The 18,441-nt window shown below is 42.3% G+C and overlaps 1 long non-coding RNA gene across 7 annotated transcripts in view; it reads right to left on the bottom strand.

The window, feature by feature from the left end:
- Positions 1–18,133, bottom strand: part of LOC137446915 (uncharacterized) — a 120,157-nt gene extending 102,024 nt beyond the window's left edge. For all 7 annotated transcript variants that reach the window (XR_010988753.1, XR_010988751.1, XR_010988755.1 and 4 more), the window contains exons 1-2: positions 18,023–18,133; positions 9,530–9,661 (exon numbers count right to left, since the gene is read on the bottom strand). This is a non-coding gene — a long non-coding RNA (uncharacterized lncRNA). The remainder of the gene's footprint in view (positions 1–9,529; positions 9,662–18,022) is intronic.
- Between the last annotated feature and the right edge of the window lie 308 nt (positions 18,134–18,441).

Below are 18,441 nucleotides of genomic sequence, written 5' to 3'. Positions count from 1 at the left end.
AGATTCACATGCAGGGCTGAGTTTTCCTCTGAATCTTTCCTGCTCCCCATCCCATTCAAGAGATCATCTCATTCAGCAGGTCAAACATTGCCAAACTTGGCCCATTACTCATTTTATGTACATATATACATATGAACAGATACATAAAACTCCCCTCTAGCTGTAATAAAATGGTCAAGCAGAATGTAAACCATCATGATTAATGTAACATGAAATTCACTATGAAAATCTGATGAAGGATGTAAAGTACCTCAAATATGGTTTTTATTAGGGTGGGTTTTTTTTTGAGTGAAATATGGCATCGCAGTTGTTTCTAAAACAGAACAAATTAAGAGATTTATCTTAAGGAATTGGTTCAATTGGTAACTTAAAACACAGTCTAGTGCAGAATGATTTACTTTTCTCTAGCAATTTCCAAGTTACAAGACCCTGGTCTTTCTTTTACCTTTTCATAAAGCTAATCATTACTTTCTGATCTACATTACATCTTGAAAGTTCAAAATATGAGCTCTAAAATAATAAGCCTCCCAAAGATTTGCTGCAATCAGTTCAATCCTGCCTGTGGTTGCAGCAGAGGATGGGGAGACAGAAATTCAAAGTCTTAATCAGACCTCTGCCAGTAATTTGCTGAATTACAATGAGTTCAGATCTTTCCACTTGTGCTAATTTTAAGTTCCAGCAGGATTAAGCACCCTTATGGGAGACACTAGGGCTGAAACAGAGTCCCATAGGAGAAGGCACAGATTGTGCCACTGACCTGGCTGGGATCAGAATCTGGCTCACAGGTCCACTCTGGAGGTGGTCTGCTTTGTGAGCAAGAAGGATGCACTGACCAGCAGCACTGAGACACCCTGGGATGTTGAGCTTCATCTTCCTGTTTCAAAAATGAGCTGTTAGTCCCCTACACCTTTGTAAAGCCTCTGAATTGAGTTAGACATCTCTTAGGATGCAAAATATCCACAAACTGATGATGATTTCACTATTTTTCTTTAAATAAAAATCTATTGAGCACAAAAGTAGAAGATTTCACAGACTAATTATCCTTTTGGTCCTAGATTTGTTCAGTCACACAGGGCAAGACCTTGGTTCCTCTCCCTTTTAAAACTCTCACTAACCTCTTTCCCATTGCTGTTTCCTTAGATTTCCCCCCACTCCCTGAAAATACTCCTGAGAACCAAAGCATCTGTTCCTGTGTTCAGACCACATGAAAAAAACATCACCGCCAAAGAAGAATTTTCAAAGACAGAGGAATTGCCTTCCTCTGTCCAGAGACAGATCTGTGAGGACAGTCTGGGCACACTTAACATTCACAGTCAGATACTGTGCCCACAGAGCACAAAGAAGACTCCTTCTCCCTCGCCTGGCCCATAGAACACGCACAGCAGCATCTAAATCTCACGCTCTGAACTCGGGTTTAGGATTCCTTTGGTGCCTCCAACTAGGATGTCAATGTTACTGTCGACAGATCTAAACCCGAGGTCCCCCACAGACCTGCGTGTAACATGGAGCCAGCAGATGAGCACTTCAGACAGCTTATGCATGAATACATTGACAGCTCCGCAGCTTTGCATTGTACAGTTCTGTCCAATCCCAGTGTCTGAGGATGGGTGGCAAAAAAGAATGCATTTAACAAGAAGAAAAAGACATTAAACATCAAACACCCCTTTGCTTCTGACAATTAATTGAGAAGAAAACCTCATAATCAGTTGCAGATTTGTCTCTGTGTAGCTAGCGTGACTTCAGTCAATTATCACACTGTAGTCCAGAGCAAGGAGTTTCGTTCTCATCTTTGTGTTACTTGAGGATGGGGAGCCAGCGGACAGAGCTGAAAGGTTAAAGGTGGCAAGAGGAGGTCACCAGTGATGTCACTGTCTCTGTCTTAGCTATAAATAATAGAAACCAGTGTGGTCTTTGGTTTGCATCCCAGCTTTAAACCTGCACTGTATGAGAAGATGTCAGTGAGGTGCTGGGAATAAGTGTGCAGAGAGTTGCCCTGCGTCAAGGCAGGTCTGCTCCCACACCAAACTGTGCAGGGCTGTCAGGAGGAGAAGACATCTCAAGAACATTCCAGCATGAAGAAGCTATTGCTGCTTTCCAGTTCCTAAGCAGTCCCAGTGCCAGTCACTGTCTTTTGGGCTTTAACAGAGGGGAAAAGGCCCAGTGTGAAAAATCACAGCCATTTATTGATGGTCTTGCAATTGCAGACTCCTAATCTGTGTCAGTAGGTAACTGCCACAGCCCTTTGCCAGCCATACATTGCTCCTTTCCTGACCACCTGAGTTTTCAAAGACATCTTTCCAAGGTATCTTGACTGATTTTGGGTGACATGCTGGGGGCACACTTAGAAGGATGTGCTTTCTGACTGGGACCAATCTTCTCCCTTGAGCATGGCCAGAGACAGTCTCATGGGGCATTTCACCATTGCCCTCAGTTTGGTTGTGCTTCTTATAAGCCAATAAAAATTAAGGAAACCATGAATTGTTGCTGAAGTTAAAGCTTCTTTAAGTCACCACCTTAAGAACAAAACCAATCCCTGCAGCTGCCATCTCAGTCAAAACCTTGCTAATATTTCACAATGCAGATGGACCAAGAACAGTCCTGCATCAGTCAGCCTTTGATGCTTTAACACTGCGATGTAAAATAGATGAAATAACCCAGCTGAACGGAGATGCTGAGACCTAATCTACACTTGGCCCTAGAGTGAAATAAAACTGTTGGTACTCCTGACCTTCCTCCCACGCTAATTTGTTCCTCTATGTTCCAGAATTAACTGTACTGGAAAAGGGGTCCCTGGTGCACAAAAAAAAAACCCTAATGGTATTGGAAATGATTCAGGAGAGCTCTGGACCTGAGCCGAGGAGCAGTGGGAACCAGCAATGCTAAGCACTTCCAGGGCAGATTTTGGAGAAACCTGACTGGATCCCAAGGGACAGAAGAAAGGCAGATGTGCCCTGCCCTCTGTGACACCTTGGCAGTTTCCTCAGTCTATATGATACATTTACTATCACCTGAAAGCAAAAGAACCTTAGAAGTAGGCATGCAGATGCACTAATCTCTTAGGACAGCACATACACAAAAGCAAGTGTTTATATAAATGATACCCTTCACTTCAAGGCTGAATTTAATCATCAAAGGAGAAAAAGCACATTTTGTTTGGTCTTTAACTAGTCAAAAATGCCTGGTATTTAATAAGCCCTGGAGCCAGATCTCAGTAGGACAGGCATTTTATTGGCCAGAGGCACCTACCATGCCATCCCTTCCTACATACAGACACTGACCTATGCCCAGCTGATTTGAATTTACTTCCTAAATCTGATGCCTCACCCAGTCAGATAAAAAAACAAAAAAGACAAAAATATGGCATTTCTAGACCACAGTTCTTGGTGTCACTACACATTACAGATAATTTAGGAATGCTACAGAACATCTCAAGTTTAAAGTACTTTCATGGTTCCAATGGAGAGCTAAAACAGATGGAGTTTCAGCCTGACCTTTCAACCCACCAGACACTGTTGACCCAGATTATAGTTCAACAAAGCTGCTCCTGGATTCATATTACACTTTGGGAGAAACAACAGTGGGAATGGATATGCTGCTCAGAGGCAGCTCTAATGGCTGGCTCAGAGAGCCGCGGGATGGGGAATGGCACATCAGTCCTGCTCCAGGGGCAGATGGCTGTGCCAAAGTAAGTGCTTGATGCTTAGAGAGAACCTCTGCTGTCCATCACAAAATGCTGGAAAAGGAATGCAGGAATGGGAAACAAAACAGCTGGGAGATTTCACTAAGAAATCAAGGAGAGGGTAAAAAAATCAGTAAACCAGGAGAAGCAATCCAGTTGAAAGCTCACTTTTTCCACATTCGAGTTTCACACCACAAAGTCAGAGCTGAAGGCTTTCTGGTGGTGTTCAGAAGAGCCCAGGTTGAATCAGAGACAATGACTGCATTTCAGCAGTGGGTGAAGAGATTGCTACAGCTCACCCAATTTGGCAGCAGGGTCTGGTCAGCCCAGACTCAAATGTGCCCACCCATGCTCCGGTCGCAGTGAGCCGGGTCGTCTGTCTGAGCTGAGCCAGCTGGGAATTGGAGGGGGACCGTAAACCACCAAGCACTGTGGCATCCTATTGAAACTGCTGAAGTTCCTGTCAATGTGCTATTATTTTAGACATTACAGCCCTAAAAATAGCGCTTGTATTTTTTTTAGCAAGCTTGTTGTTTTCAGGAGCTCTGCAAACATAAAGCGTTCCATAAGTGCTAAGAACAAGCTTGTGAAATAGTCTCGCTGGAATACAAAACCACTTGAAAATACTCTTTGCTACAGTTCTCTATGAGCTCAACAATAGACTATGCAGACCATTTTGCTAAAACACTGGATTTATTTTGCTTAAATTTTATTTTACTCTAAGAAAGTCTATGCAAACATCCCCATGATACCTAGCTGGTTTTCCTCTATTCCAGATGGCAGTAAGAAATCTGTATTCTCACAAAAGGTTTCCAAAATGCTACCACCATGCTAAAAGCCTCTTCAGTCTCTTTGCCCCCATGATAAAATGTTGATGACCCAAACTTTAATTATCTCTGCTTGTAACAACTAAGCCAGAAAAAAACCACAAACCCTTATGTCCTCCGAGTGGAGATCAGCTGCATAAGAAAGACCAGGTTCATCTTAATCCTCAAAAGACTGACATGTGTCCTAATTGTGAAATCTGTACAGTGTTTTTCAAAGCAGCTTTCTGTAACTGCTGCCCACGTCTATTGCTGTTTGTTGGAGCACTGCTGGAGCCTTTGCCTCGTGAGCCAACAGCAGCCAGAGTCACTGGTGGAAGCAGCTCCTCAGCTCTCTGGTCCGGCAGAAAGCCATCGGGACAGAAGTAAAACATTAGGTAGCCGGTGGGGAATTTCCTAATACATCATCCCAGGAGCTCTTGATGCTGAACAAGTAGGAGCTTATCACCAGGTCACTGTTCTGTAACTGAAATCGGATGATGATGTGCTGGTAACTTGCCAACATTTTGTGTTGTAACATTTTACAGATTATACCTTGTGATAAAGGTGCTGCATTTAATGAGTTTTGTCAACTCAGTTATCATTTTCACATTGCAAGAAGCAAGCTTTGGGACAGACTTAACATCTATGCAGCCCCTTTCATCACAAGATTTCAAAGTGATTTGTCCACATTAATCAAGTTTCAAAGGTGCCTTGTGAAAGATCTGTTTAGGCTCCTTAAGAGCACTAGGAATGGCCTGGCTGAAGTGCTCTCAGGAGCAGGCAGTAATGGTTGCTCTGCATGGTGGGGAGCAGGAGGCATAGCTGGAGTGGGGCACTGCTTTCCTAGAGCACCTGTCATTGTGTTGCAAGGGCACTCACAGGTACCATTACTGGGTGTAATGGATCTGGATGGATTTTTTGTTGCTGAATTTTGAACCCACCTAAATTTTCAGTGATCACTGTGTCTCCTAGAAGAGAGTTTTACAGATTAAATACACAGTTTTTCCTTACTCTGAATCTTCTCATTTCATTTTGACACCCCTATACTGCTTTCTTGGAAGAGACAATCTCTGTTTGCTTCCTCTATGCCACCCAGGCTTTGAGGACATCTACCCTTTTCATGGAAGAGACAATCTTGGAAGAGACAATCTCTGTTTGCTTCCTCTATGCCACCCAGGCTTCGAGGACATCTACCCTTTTCCCATCCTTTCTTCTCAAAACAGAAAGACCAGACACACACTGGTGTTTAAAAACCTGATTGCTGTATAGGTGCCAAACTGCCACTAAAACCAAAGGTAAGAACCTAAAAAGCCTTGCAGAACTGACTCAAAAGAGTCTGTCATCCAGCACCCACAGTATCACAATGCACCCAGCTCCCCTTTCCTGCTTCAGCCAGCAGATACCTGCACAGAAATAAGACACAGGGCAAAGCAATAAGCTGACGCTAACTGCTAGGTGTGTTGCTTCTCCAGGCTTACTCTGCCCTGTTGGCAGATAGCATGGAAGGATGGGGAGAGGCAGAATCTGTGAGTGTATATGGAGATGACTGAATACACACAGGTACTCTTTGCTCCTCTTCTCACACCACTTATTTATTTTCTGGTTTTAATTACTTTAAAAACTCTAATTTTAAACTATCATTATTTCTTTAATCAATCTTTTCCTTGCACTCCAAATGAAGGCTTAATGCAACAACAACGATTGCAAGTCCAAAGGAGACAGATTTTCTGTCCCCACCCATGAAGAACAGTTGATTCACTCAAAACCGTGCCAAGGCCATATGCAAATCATCCTAATAGGAGCAGCTGCTGGCCTCACAGCCCAGGGGATAAACACACGCTATGGTCAGGCTGCTGCCCCAACTCACATCCCCAGAATCAAATTCAGGTGGATGAAAATCACAGACTATGAGCTTGCTGCAGCTGTGGCAGGTAATTGTAAAGGAGATGTGTGCTGGTGATGCAGCCCAGGCAGCAGGAGCAAAACAAAATGTGTCTGAGCTCTCCTGCAAGCAAACTGGCATTGTCCCTCACAGCTGTGCCAGTCTGCAGCACATTAGGGCTTGGCCCATGTTTTCTGTTGAGAAAACAACCTTCCATCTGGATTTCATCCTCTTAAACCCCATGAGTGTATGTTATTTGTATATATTCTGTAACTGACAGGATGTTTTATGCAGTTTTAGGACAAGCACGAAGATGATACCTGGTAAAATTGTTCTTCTGTATTAAATGGGAATGACAGAATTTCTGCATTGCTCTTTTAAAGCTCACCTGACAAATATCTGGATGAAACTAAGTGAGGGAAAGACTATGCCAAGGCTGGTGAAGAGTAGGAGAGCCAGGAAGAGCTGAAGGTCCACTTCACATTGTCCCCTCCAGGACCCCAGCCTTCCTTCTGCTGCCCCACAGAATGCTAGGGCAGGAATCCAGCTTCTTGATTTTAAACAGTGTCTGAAATTCTCTCAGTGCTTCTTACCTCCTTTGGTGGAAATCAGATGTCCCTGCTTTGGTGGTAGGATGTCAGGCAGTAAAAACTGGCTCTACTTTGTCCTTCAGAAAGGCCATAGTATTAAGATGCCTTAGCCAAGGGCTATCACTACACTGCCTTCTGCTCCTGTCCTATCCCCAGTCTTGAAACAGTTATCCATGGTTTTATTACTCAGTCTGAATTTCTGTAATGTGTCCTGCCATGGTCAGTTTATCCTTCAAATATTTATTCATTTAAAACAGTAGCTTGAGCCAGATGAGCCTCCTGTGCCCTCTAGTCTCTTGTTTGTTTAGGTAGCCCATGAAGTAAGGACAGCCCATCAGAAGAACAGGTTCAAGAGTATCATACGTCATACTTGTTTCACATCCTCGGAACACAGCACACTGCTGCCTGGGGAGTCTACACATCGAAGAGACAAGGGTTGCCAATCACATCTGTGGCCTACAGCTTCTCAGTTCAGGTCAACATTAGAGGAAAACCACAGCAACCCAGCTTGCATAAGTCCTGGAGGAGCTTTGGAAACAGTGTTCCACTCTAGTAATTAAAAAATCAAAGTGAGAGGAGATTTCCTTGCAAATTCTAAGACTTCAGTGCTGTTTCAAGGATCAGCAGATCAAAATAGTGACCATGTAGCATACAATTAGAGTGAGTGTAAGCGTAAGGCTGAATTTCTTGGAAAAGAAGCAAAGTAGTTTTCAGCTCTGGAGAAGCAAAACCTCCTTTTCCTTCCTTCCTGGATCATGTACATTTTGGGTAAGACACAGTGAGTAAAGCCACATCTGGGGGAGAGGAGGCTCGGGGGAGACCTTATTGCTCTCTACAACTACCTGAAGGGAGGTTGTAGCCAGGAAGGGACTGGTCTCTTCTCCCAGGCAATCAGCACCAGAACAAGAAGACACAGTCTCAAATTGCACCAGGGGAAGTTTAGGCTCGAGGTGAGGAGAAAGTTCTTCACAGAGAGAGTTGTTTGCTGTTGGAATGGGCTGCCTAGGGAGGTGGTGGAGTCACCGTCCCTGGAGGTGTTCAAGAGGGGATTGGATGTGGCACTTGGTGCCATGGTTTAGTGGTCATGATGTCTTGGGTGACAGGTTGGACTTGATGGTCTTTGAGGTCTTTTACAACCTTATTGATTCTATGATTCTATACACCACTCAGAATGGACAGTCTATTATATGGGGTTCATCTATCCTGTCCAAAACCCATCCTGGTCTGACAGATGGATGCTAACAAACCTGAGTACAAGTTGCTAGTGGGGAGATTCAAACTGGATGCCAGAAAAAAATAAAATAGAGTAACCATTTGAATTATTAGACTTTGGAATAAACTCTGAAAGGAGGTGATTCCCCTACATTAGCCAGTTTCAAGGTCCAGCTTGACAGGGTGCTGGGCCATCTCATTGAAACTATATTTTCCACCCTGAAAGGTTGGATTAGATGATCCTTGAGGTCCCTTCCAACCTGGTGTGCTATGAATCTATGAATATGTCCAGCAGGTAAAATACCATCTTTTTGGTGCATGTATTTCTCTCACTCCAACTCTTTTTTGTCTTATAGAGGTTAAGATGGCAGAAGGTAGAAAACTCAGAAAGCTTCATTAAGACATTTGACTATGTCAGATGAAAATACATTTTTCAATTAATTGAATTAATGATTCTAGGAGTGCTAATGGCCTGAAATCAGTCAATGCATTGGAGAGGAGCAGACTAGCTGTCTCTAAGCTGGCTTGCTTAGAAAGATAATTGGCAGAGGAAAGAAAACTTGTTTTGAAGCTGCTCTACATCTGATCAGTGTTTCATCTGGAAATCTGCTGAGAAAGAGGAGGGAGCATGGAGAAAGTGACTCTTCCTCCCTGGTCTTCAGAGCCATTTGAAGCCGGGTCAACAGCTCAGGTCGTTGTTCCAGTGCTGTCATTTACAGCCATGGAGCTCAACTCAAACCTACCCCAGTGAGTGATCTGCTCCTACAAGGGCCAGCTGCAGCACTTCTCCATGCTCCTTCCATTACTGAAATACTCCAAAGGGATTACAAATTCTGGCCTGAAGTCTCCATAGTTGAGGTTGAATTAAACATTCCACTTTGGGTGCAATGTTTAATCCCCTCAAATGCTTGAGAGAAGAACAAACATTCACATTTGTTGTGTTTTTTTCTCTTTTAGAATTCCTGCCCTCAGCTAATTTTAGGAATCTTCTGACCACTGCTCCAGACTTCATCTGAGCCTCAGGGCTCCAAAGAGTTTTGCTCAATTTCAGACTTTGCAAGCAACGTTTTGGTAGATTTACATTCAGCTTCAAAAGATGCACATTTTTTTTCTACTCCCAAACTAATGAAAAATCAGAGTCAGGGAAATCCTCTTCCCACCTTCTTCTTCCCTACATTGTTTAAATGGAAGAAAACTGGTTCCAATTAATAATGGAGTATGAAACATGTACAATTTACAAGGGCACTGGGGAAAAAACACTGCTGCTGTCAAATTGTTTCAGCAAGACGATCAACGACATCAAAATTCCAGTTGCAGCATCTTGAGTTGTTCTAGACATAAAATATCTCCACCTACTCACCAGAGGGAAAAATAGATTTTCTGGAAGAGAGTCTTCAACTTTTAGTTCTTCTGGATTTTATGCAATCTCTTGTGGCTTTTCCTAGCGCTGGTTTTATGACGTTGACATTCAGATCTTCAAGTGACATCAGTACTGGTGGCACACACAAAAAAAGAAACAAAAAGAAATGGTTAGAGCATAGACATTCTGGAAATTCAAAGCAAATAATAAATAAAAAGCACACTAAACACCAAAAAGTGGATCTTAATGAAAAGCTTGCCTTTATTAGAGCAAAGAAAAATCATTAACAGCTTGTGTTCAAACTTCTATCAATATTTCCTTTTCAATCAGGCAAGGAGTGTAGCTAACAAAATATGCTGCGTGGCCAGGGACAGGATAATCGCTTGCTTAATTGGACCAAAGTGTCTTAACATCATCTAGCTCAGTACCAACAAAAGTCCACCAAAAAATAGCCACATAATTCACCATCAGCTCTTCCCTTAGCATGAATCAGAGGATCCTATAATTGCTCCCAAGTGGCAAAACCACAAGCATGGAAGTAAATGAACCATGATAAGAGTCTCTTATACTAAAAGCATCATAAAAGCCTGAGCACAAAGCCTAGCAAGAAGTGCCCTTCTCCACATGGCACAGCTTTGAGCAGGCTGCACTCACCCCCTGGGTGCTGCCTCTGCTCTTCTACACACTGGAATTCAGCCTCTCCGTGACAATATTCCAGATGTGGAATTAACACTTCTGAAAGCTTTTAGGGATCAAAGGTTGCCCCCTTCACAAGTTTTTTTCATACCGAGGACATGATGAAGTAGTCTGGCTCCAGTTGGAAAAATAGCTGAGATGACACTCCAAGGGGTTGTGGTAAGAGGCGGCAGCTGGGCAGCTGGGACTAAGGTTGGCACCAGTCTTGCAGATTGGTCTCCTCTGCCCATGCAGCCACTGCAGAATACGCTTCTGCCTTTCATCCCCAGGGTACAGAGTCTGCTGCTAACCCTTCTTAGGGATCTTGTGGATGGAGCCCCAAATACAGGAAACACTACTATTTGTTCTGGGGTTAACCCAGACTGCAACCTCTTTGTGAAGCAATGATAAACTTGGAAAGTAGCACTTAGTCTTCCATCAGAAATGAGCCAGAGAGTCCTAGCTCAGAGGCAAACAACCTTCTCTGGGTGAAGAGGAGGGCAGCATCCTCCCTGGGAGTGACAGAAAGTCAGCCTTTCAGCTGGGCAGACAGACAATGATTTTTTTATAGGTGACACATCCAGAGCTAATGGTAGTTTCTCAGCTCCTAGGACAAAATGGGATTGTTGCTGTTCTGTCTCTGCTGGTGATGGTGAAGATAGATATGTTGCTTCTGGCTCCAGCTGTTGGGAGTGTTGCTTTTCCATTCTCTTTGCAGTGGGAACTGGCTACTCAGCACACTGTTTGCAAAACCCTAGATGACTTAGCCATCAAAGCTGTGTTTTCAGGGATTTTTCAGGTGTTTCACAGACACTGTTGACACCATGTGCTTCATTTCTTTAGGTGCTATCGGAAATGTAGGTTTCCCTGGGGATGGCTGACTAAACAGAAGTCTCAACATTTGTGTCATAAATATCTCGAGACAAGCCTGTTGATTCAGTGAAATGTGTGGTTGGCTCCTATTGTAAATGCATTCATAGAAAACCTCACAGTGCTCTGCCTCTTGGGATTACTTGGGAGCAAAACAAATGGCAAACTTTGGTGTTTTTGTTTTTTTCTTAAATAACATTTTGATATATGCCAGAGTGGCTTTTCTTTTAATTTTGCACCACATCATTTAAGACAACATGAAGCAACATGATTTGTTAAGACAAGATACGTCAAAATAAATAAATAAATAAGGGATGAAAAGGAAAGCTAGTTCTGAAAGCTTGTTGCTTGGAAATGGCTGTAACTGCTGTCAGAAAAGTCTGGATTAGATTACTCTGACAAGTTAAAAGAAGGCAAAATTTTTGCTACACACTTACAAAGCAGAGATGCAATGGAGGGAAAGCAACATCTTCAAACCAAGAGAGGGGCTTTCAAAGCCATCTACTTCTGGATTTGAATCCACATCTGATAATGGCTTGGTAGCTCTAAGCAAGACACAGACCTTTACAATTTCAGAATCACTGATGAGCTAGGCCATGAAGCAGCAGGACAACCATATCCCTCTCCAGGAGACTCAAATCAGAGGGCAGGATACATGATGTTCATATTTACAATGATCTTTCCACCACATAAAATCCTACACATTGGGAGGCAAACCCAGTCATTGACTGCTTCTAGGCAATACAGAAATCTTCAAACTCCACTGCAACATGCAAAGCCACAGTAACAGTGGACAGATATACTTCATAGCAAACACAAACCAGCATCTCTGAAGCCAACCAGTCAACCAGAACTCAAACTAATTCAAGCAGAGCTTTTAATTCTAGCAAAGAACAAAGTCAAACATTTCCAACTAGAGAAGGGGAGATCCAGTTTATCTGATAGCTTAGGGTGAAATTTATATGACTGAGTGCCAAGTCCCAGACACTCAGCTGAAGGCTGTGGCACAGAGACCTCCACCCCTCAGCTGTACAGGAAGAGTTGTAGGCTGGTATCCTAACCAGTTTTTTTCCTGAAATTTTCCTAAATTTCCCCTTGATGGGTGGAAGTATCACTGGAACAGACATTTTACAAGCAATACTACATTTCTAAGGGTCAGCATTTCCCACTGGAAATCTTATTTTAACACAAACCTTATTATATTAGGGAGTTTGTGGAGCACTTTGAAGAAGGACATTGTTATTAAAACAATACTTGCTAATACAAATAATTACTGGCATAATACTTAAAGGATTATATCATTATATTTATATTATTGTATTATTTTATGTCTCAAAGTATCCTACAGTGATTATAAAAAGAAAGTACTACAGTAATAGCAGCTCTGCTAACCCCTTTGGGCTGGGTGTTAGAGGAAAAAAAAACCAAAACAGCTTTAGCTTTCCAGAGCCCTGAAAGTTTAAAGAATCAGTCTGTCAGAATGACACCCTTCTTACACCTGCCTACTTTTGTGCCTAGGGATAAATGACAGCAGAATTCTGGCACTGCTGTTTTAACTAGGTGAGTATCAATAAAATCACGCCAGAAACCTGCCCTGCGCTGTAAACATTTCCACATCTAACCTCTCAGGCAGCATTTCAGAATAAAAACAGTCCTAGTTGTACTCCCAGTCAGGAAATAAAGTCCCTGGTTCTTTATTCTTAGGCAAAAAGAAGGATAAGTCTCACTTGCTGAGATTTTAACACCATATTCCTGAAAGTCCTGATATGATGAGCATGAGATTCAGCCTCCTGCTCCATGCCCTTCAGCTCATGTCATGTCTCACTTTATAGCTTGCTTACAGATACATTTCGATTGGTAATATTCAAAATTTCCAAAAGGAAAATAGCTCCTGGTATGTGAATATGGCCAAATCACAGGACAGTTCTATTCCCACCAGTTGTTGCCACGCAGTGTGATGTTACAGCTTGTGTTACTCCATACCGTGGCTCGCAGAAATTTGGACCAAAAGATTAAAGATATTAACGCGCGTATGCAAATGCAGTCTTGCACATAAATCAAGCACACACACTTAATAATCTGGTGCTTTGGCTTTATGAAATGATAGATCAAAGGAGAACAAATGAGAAGATGGAACCCAAATTAACACATTAACTGAAAGGGAGCACTCTCAGATGCTGGAAACCACTCTCTGTCTGGGTGTCACATATCCAATTACATCCCTCGTAACTCAAATGACAGAACAGACTGAGAGAAGCTAGGATGCCTATTCCTACTCATCACCAGCTACTCATAGTAATGTTTTTCAGAGTACTAGTAATTATCCTTAAAGGAGAACAATTAAAATCTAGTGTAATTGGGAGTCTGGTTTTGATTACAGATGAGTCAAACTGCTTTGGAAAATGAACACAGAACTGTTTGGAGCTCCATTGGTATTTTATTAATCATGTCATTAAAATGGATACATAAAGAGGATGCAGCTATAAAGTGGGATTTTCAAAAGCTCTCAGCACTAGCCACACTCTGGTCCTAGTAAAGTTGGTAGGAATTTTATTCCTTGAGTTTAATGGGAACAGATTTATGCCAGAACTGAGCATTTATACAGCATTCAAATCTTATTGTTCGTAAGCAGCCAATTCCCTTGACACTTCTTTAATTCTTTCTCCTGATCCCATGATCCCATAATCCTGACATTATTTTCCTGTCCCACTCGTAGCCCCAGAACTGGAGGTGCTTCAAGGCCTTGAGCCCAGAGGATGTAGGGAGAAGAGATCTTCCCATCTTCCTCACAATAGGGGTGAGACCTGATAGCAGCTGAGGCTCTGCATTGCACAGGGAGGACTTGGCCTGAGCCTGGAAGTTGAGCTTGCTGCTGAGGATAGAGCACACGAGACTTGGCCTTGCAGAGCTCAAGAGTGATGTAGCAATTTACAGCAGATGGTTAGCATCAGAGAGCTGTTTAAAGAAACAGTGTTGAGAGTAGAGAACTGAAAAATAACATAACAGCAGATTTATTTGTGGTCTCTGGTTCAGGGCTGTCTAAGAAACATAAGCATTAGTTGGTGCTCTCAGTTTGCCACAGACAACATGGAACCTTGAACCAAATAGATTTCAGCTTTTTGCTTTGCAAAGCCGAAGACTACTCTGATAAGAGGAGGTCCAGACAATGCATGACCACCTTATGCCATTCTGCCACGGCACCCAAAGCTCCATACCAGGTTCTTAAGAAAAAGAGGGGCATGCCCCTCAAATCACAAAACGTCAGAGAGAAACACTTCCAGTATTTTGCTTCTGAATCAACTTGCAGACATTGGAAGCTCAGACTGAACTGTGCTGAAAAGATGGGCAACCATTCATATAAATCAAAGGTAAAGAACAAGCAGAGGGAACACAAGCTTGGTGGTCTACTCTGCTCAGCTCTGGAGAAACCTCTCTGGATGCACAGACAATCTGCTGTAGCTGAGCAAACCACGCCAGTAAACTAGGAAAGACACACTACTAGCAGGGCCTCCCAACAACATGGACAACTTGGAAATCAGGATTTTAAACTCAGTCTTGTCATTTGTTTTCATGCAACAAAACCTTCATTCTAAGGACCCACTCACTCAATGTGAATCATAGAATTCTATGATTCTAATTATGCCAGTCTTACAAATGGTCTTAAAAAAGCATCAAAAGTTCTCAAACAAACTCCAAAGAGCATGCTGAAAAAGCTGTGCAAAAATTTGAAAGGATTCCCTGAACAAGATGCTAAGATCTTAATTTTCCTTTTGTAATTAAGAAAAAAATAAATCTACTTATAATCCTCTTGAAAAGTGATCCCTTCGGAATGAATTGTCTTAATGCTTTACATCTGAAGAAAGCAAGGTAAGACAGTACTGTACTGCATTTTCTTCTGTCTGAGGGAAGCTGGAAATAATCTGGAGAAAAGATTATTTCCAACTTTCCAGCTCTTTTTCTATAATTAACAGGATGTAAGACATAACAAACAGAGGCTGAAGAAAACCACAAACTCTCCATATGGGGTTCAGTTCCTGTTTACTAGTATCCTGTTTACAGCATAGGCTTTGATGGTCAGATAATCAGGCCTCTCATGTTCCCAGAATGACCACACTTATTCTGTACTTATTTAAGGCTGGGAAGACTTTTTAATAAAAAAATATGCTGAGGAAACAAAGCAGAGAGAGATTGTAACAATATGCATCACTACGGAAATACCAGACTCATTGTTATAGAATACAAAACTACCAAGGTCCCTTTTGTGTGAATACAGAAGGATGATGCAAAGTGCCACTTCAAGGGGAGGCAAGGAACAAAGCCCTTCCCCTCCTGCCCCTGCCCTCCTCTGTACCTGGGTCATGGAACTCCTCAGGTGGAGGAAGGAGAAATTACCATTTCCCAGGGCATCTCTCTCTGCTGCCTGGATTTTGTTGCTGGCCAAGGGCTCCCCTCAGGACAGGTGCTGCTTTTCAACCCATCTTTCTCAACTCCAGGCTGGGGAAGGACAACATGGGGATTTAGCCTCAGGTTTGACTGCTGCTTTGTTCATGCCTTTTCTCTTTAACCTAGAGGGCCACTTCAGATCATATCCTGTTCTAGCACAGACTGGAGATAAACCTCAATGCCATTCGAATAAGCAAAATCTAAACCTACTTAGCAGAACCAGTTCCTGGCTGAAATCTGTCTGAAGCGCAACCTGGACGCTCCTGTTTCTGCTCTTCCTGCATGGAGCCCTGCTGACTAGGCTGCAGTTGCTACTTAATTCCCAAGAATTTGATGGCAGTCTGTGGTGACAGTGATGAAAGTCTGAAGTGCACATTGCCAGGAACAAACCTGGGCTGTACTGCCTGAGGAGGGCTGAGTCCTGCCACACTGCAGCAGAAGCATGTGCAGCTCTGGCCTGGGCAGAGAACTGCACCCCACAGTGTGAGACACGTCACTCTCAACCTGTTCCCCTTCCACAGGAGGTCTGTGCCAGGAGTCAGCACATGCTTGGGTCCAAATGAGACTTATGAAATTACTTCTAAACTGCCTCGGTGCATCATTCTGATGCACTGACTTTACAACATGATTCATAGCATCTTATCTGAGTCTGGGAGACTAGAAAAGGAGTTAAACTATCAGTCCCTAGGGGTAAGGAGCAATGAAGTAATTCTTCAATGAGCTGCAGAATAGGTAAAGTATTTATTTTAAAATATTTTACTGACTAAAAAGTTGCTGCCTGTCTCTTTGAGACAGTGAGAGCTTTCTACCTTGAGGCTGCATCAAAATGTCACTAGCAGAGTTTGCAGCAGGAATGGTAAAATCCCATGAGCTCCTTTTGGGGTTTTTTGAAGTCCCAAGTAATAAAAATTTTGCAATATCAGTTACTCTTGTGGATATTCCTGTGCCCCCAGGCACAAAGTTTGGCTTTGGAGACAGCTCCTTTCTAGTTTTTGACCTGAACTGGAACCACAGCTGTATGGACAACTTGGAAAAACCACAGAAGCTCGGAGTCAATATAGAAGCTTTGATGTCTCTTGCTACAATGTCATCTTCTAGTGCCTTCGCAAAAGTGTATGCCCTCCTCTTTACAAACAGCTTCTTCCCCTCTCTTTGGAACAGACAACTTTTAGAAAGCCATTCTATTCAGCACAGACCAATTCTTCCTCCCTGTGTCTTTGTGATGTATTTCACACCACTAATTCCATTGTTAACTTTTTGCAACATTGCTGGTCGTGTACAAAGTGTACAGAGTGTACAAAAGTGGGAATTTATTGTATTATTTTTTAGCTGGGAGGAGAGCTTGTGTGAGTGGAGAGGCTTGCTGTAGGAGAGCTTCCTACTTTCATTTCTTCTTTAGAACTCCTGTTACAAGAGCAGTGATTGAGAGAAACTGCCCTCAGCAATCAAGATTTTCTCGTCACTTTGTATATGCTAAGAAAAGTTGCAAGTGTTTAAGTAAATACAATTAAGAATGGTTGCTAGATAGTCACTGAGATAGCACATTGTGTAACAGCTTTTATCTCTAAAAGAACTGAGGTTTTGTTATAAATAAAGCTGCTGAAATTATGCATTGCAAATAAATAAGGTTTTGTTTATTTAGATGCTTTTCTGGTAAGTCTTTTCATAAATAGTCTTTCATTTTGCTCTCAAATCTGTTTGGAAATTATTCCCATCCAAACCCACGTTGCTGTACCAGACTTACTGATGTCAGATTATTTGCCTTACACCTGGAATAAATGAGGACAGCTCAACGGTAATTCAGTGGAGTTACAGCTATACATCATCTGACAGCCTAGCCCTTATATGACTCTGTCTGTATCAGCTAAAATCAGGTGAGTTTAGAGGTGCTCATGCTTCCTGCTTGTTAGAAACATTGCTTGGATTTTATTTTTTCCTCCCTCCAAAGGTCATCACTCCTATCTTATGAAAGAAGAGGAAAGTCCCTCTGATTCACACAGAAATACCTTAATTAGTGCAGTTTGCTGGTCAGGATATTATTCCTCAGGGACATGGTCTCCTGGGAAAAAAGCCAATGTCTAAAAGTTTTCTCTGGAAAAAACATGGGTAACAGATGGAAACTTTTTCAACACTATTGTTTTGGTATTTAAATTATTTCAGTGCTCCTGAAGAGGATGAGATAAAAAACTTCACTACACAGTTAATTAATGGCAATCATCTTCATACGGTTTGTACCATAAATATACCTGGCCTTTAACAGAAGAACAAGAAAGATATTTGGAAGGGTATCATGGGTGGGGAAGATTTCAATCTTGTTTAGCCTGAGGTTTATCTGAAGTGCTCTTTGCCCAAGATCTCCTCACACAGTCTCCTGATTCATTCCAGTGCAAATGAGGAGAGAATCTGGCCCAAAAATTTTATCAGGTTTAATATCATCATAATTACAAACAGCCCATTTCACTCAGTAATTATACTGTAGAAAGGGAAGTTTAACTCCATCCTTACTCTGAGGTGTTCTGCTTCTGGGTGATGCCTGTGGCACATTCATATTCTTGGTTCTTTATGGCAGCACTCTATATCCCTTACAACAAAGATGACTTTGAGTCCAGTTCTGGACATCCTATTAGGAGAAGAGCATGGACAAGGTTTAACTCAGAGAGGTAATTTTTCAGTAAGAGTTAATAAGGCTAGATTTGAACCCATAACTGAGAGGCAGCAAGCTCCATAGTCAAACAACATTCCCAAGAGCCTTTCAACAGGAAAATAATTTAATTCCACACAATTTGTCCCTAACCATGAGAAAGTCTTAACGACGTATTGGTCAAACACTGTCACTGGTTCAGCACAAGGTTTGTCTGATAGATCAAATGATTGTGGATATAATTTCATAAACTTCTTGGCTCAAGGGTACTTGCTCACTTGCA

This window comes from Melanerpes formicivorus, unplaced genomic scaffold (assembly GCF_026170545.1).
Source record: "Melanerpes formicivorus ecotype bairdi unplaced genomic scaffold, bMelFor1.0.p_v2 SCAF_19, whole genome shotgun sequence".
Taxonomy (NCBI): domain Eukaryota; kingdom Metazoa; phylum Chordata; class Aves; order Piciformes; family Picidae; genus Melanerpes; species Melanerpes formicivorus.
Note: the sequence above shows the minus strand (reverse complement) of the source record. Positions and strands in the feature narration are given on the sequence as shown.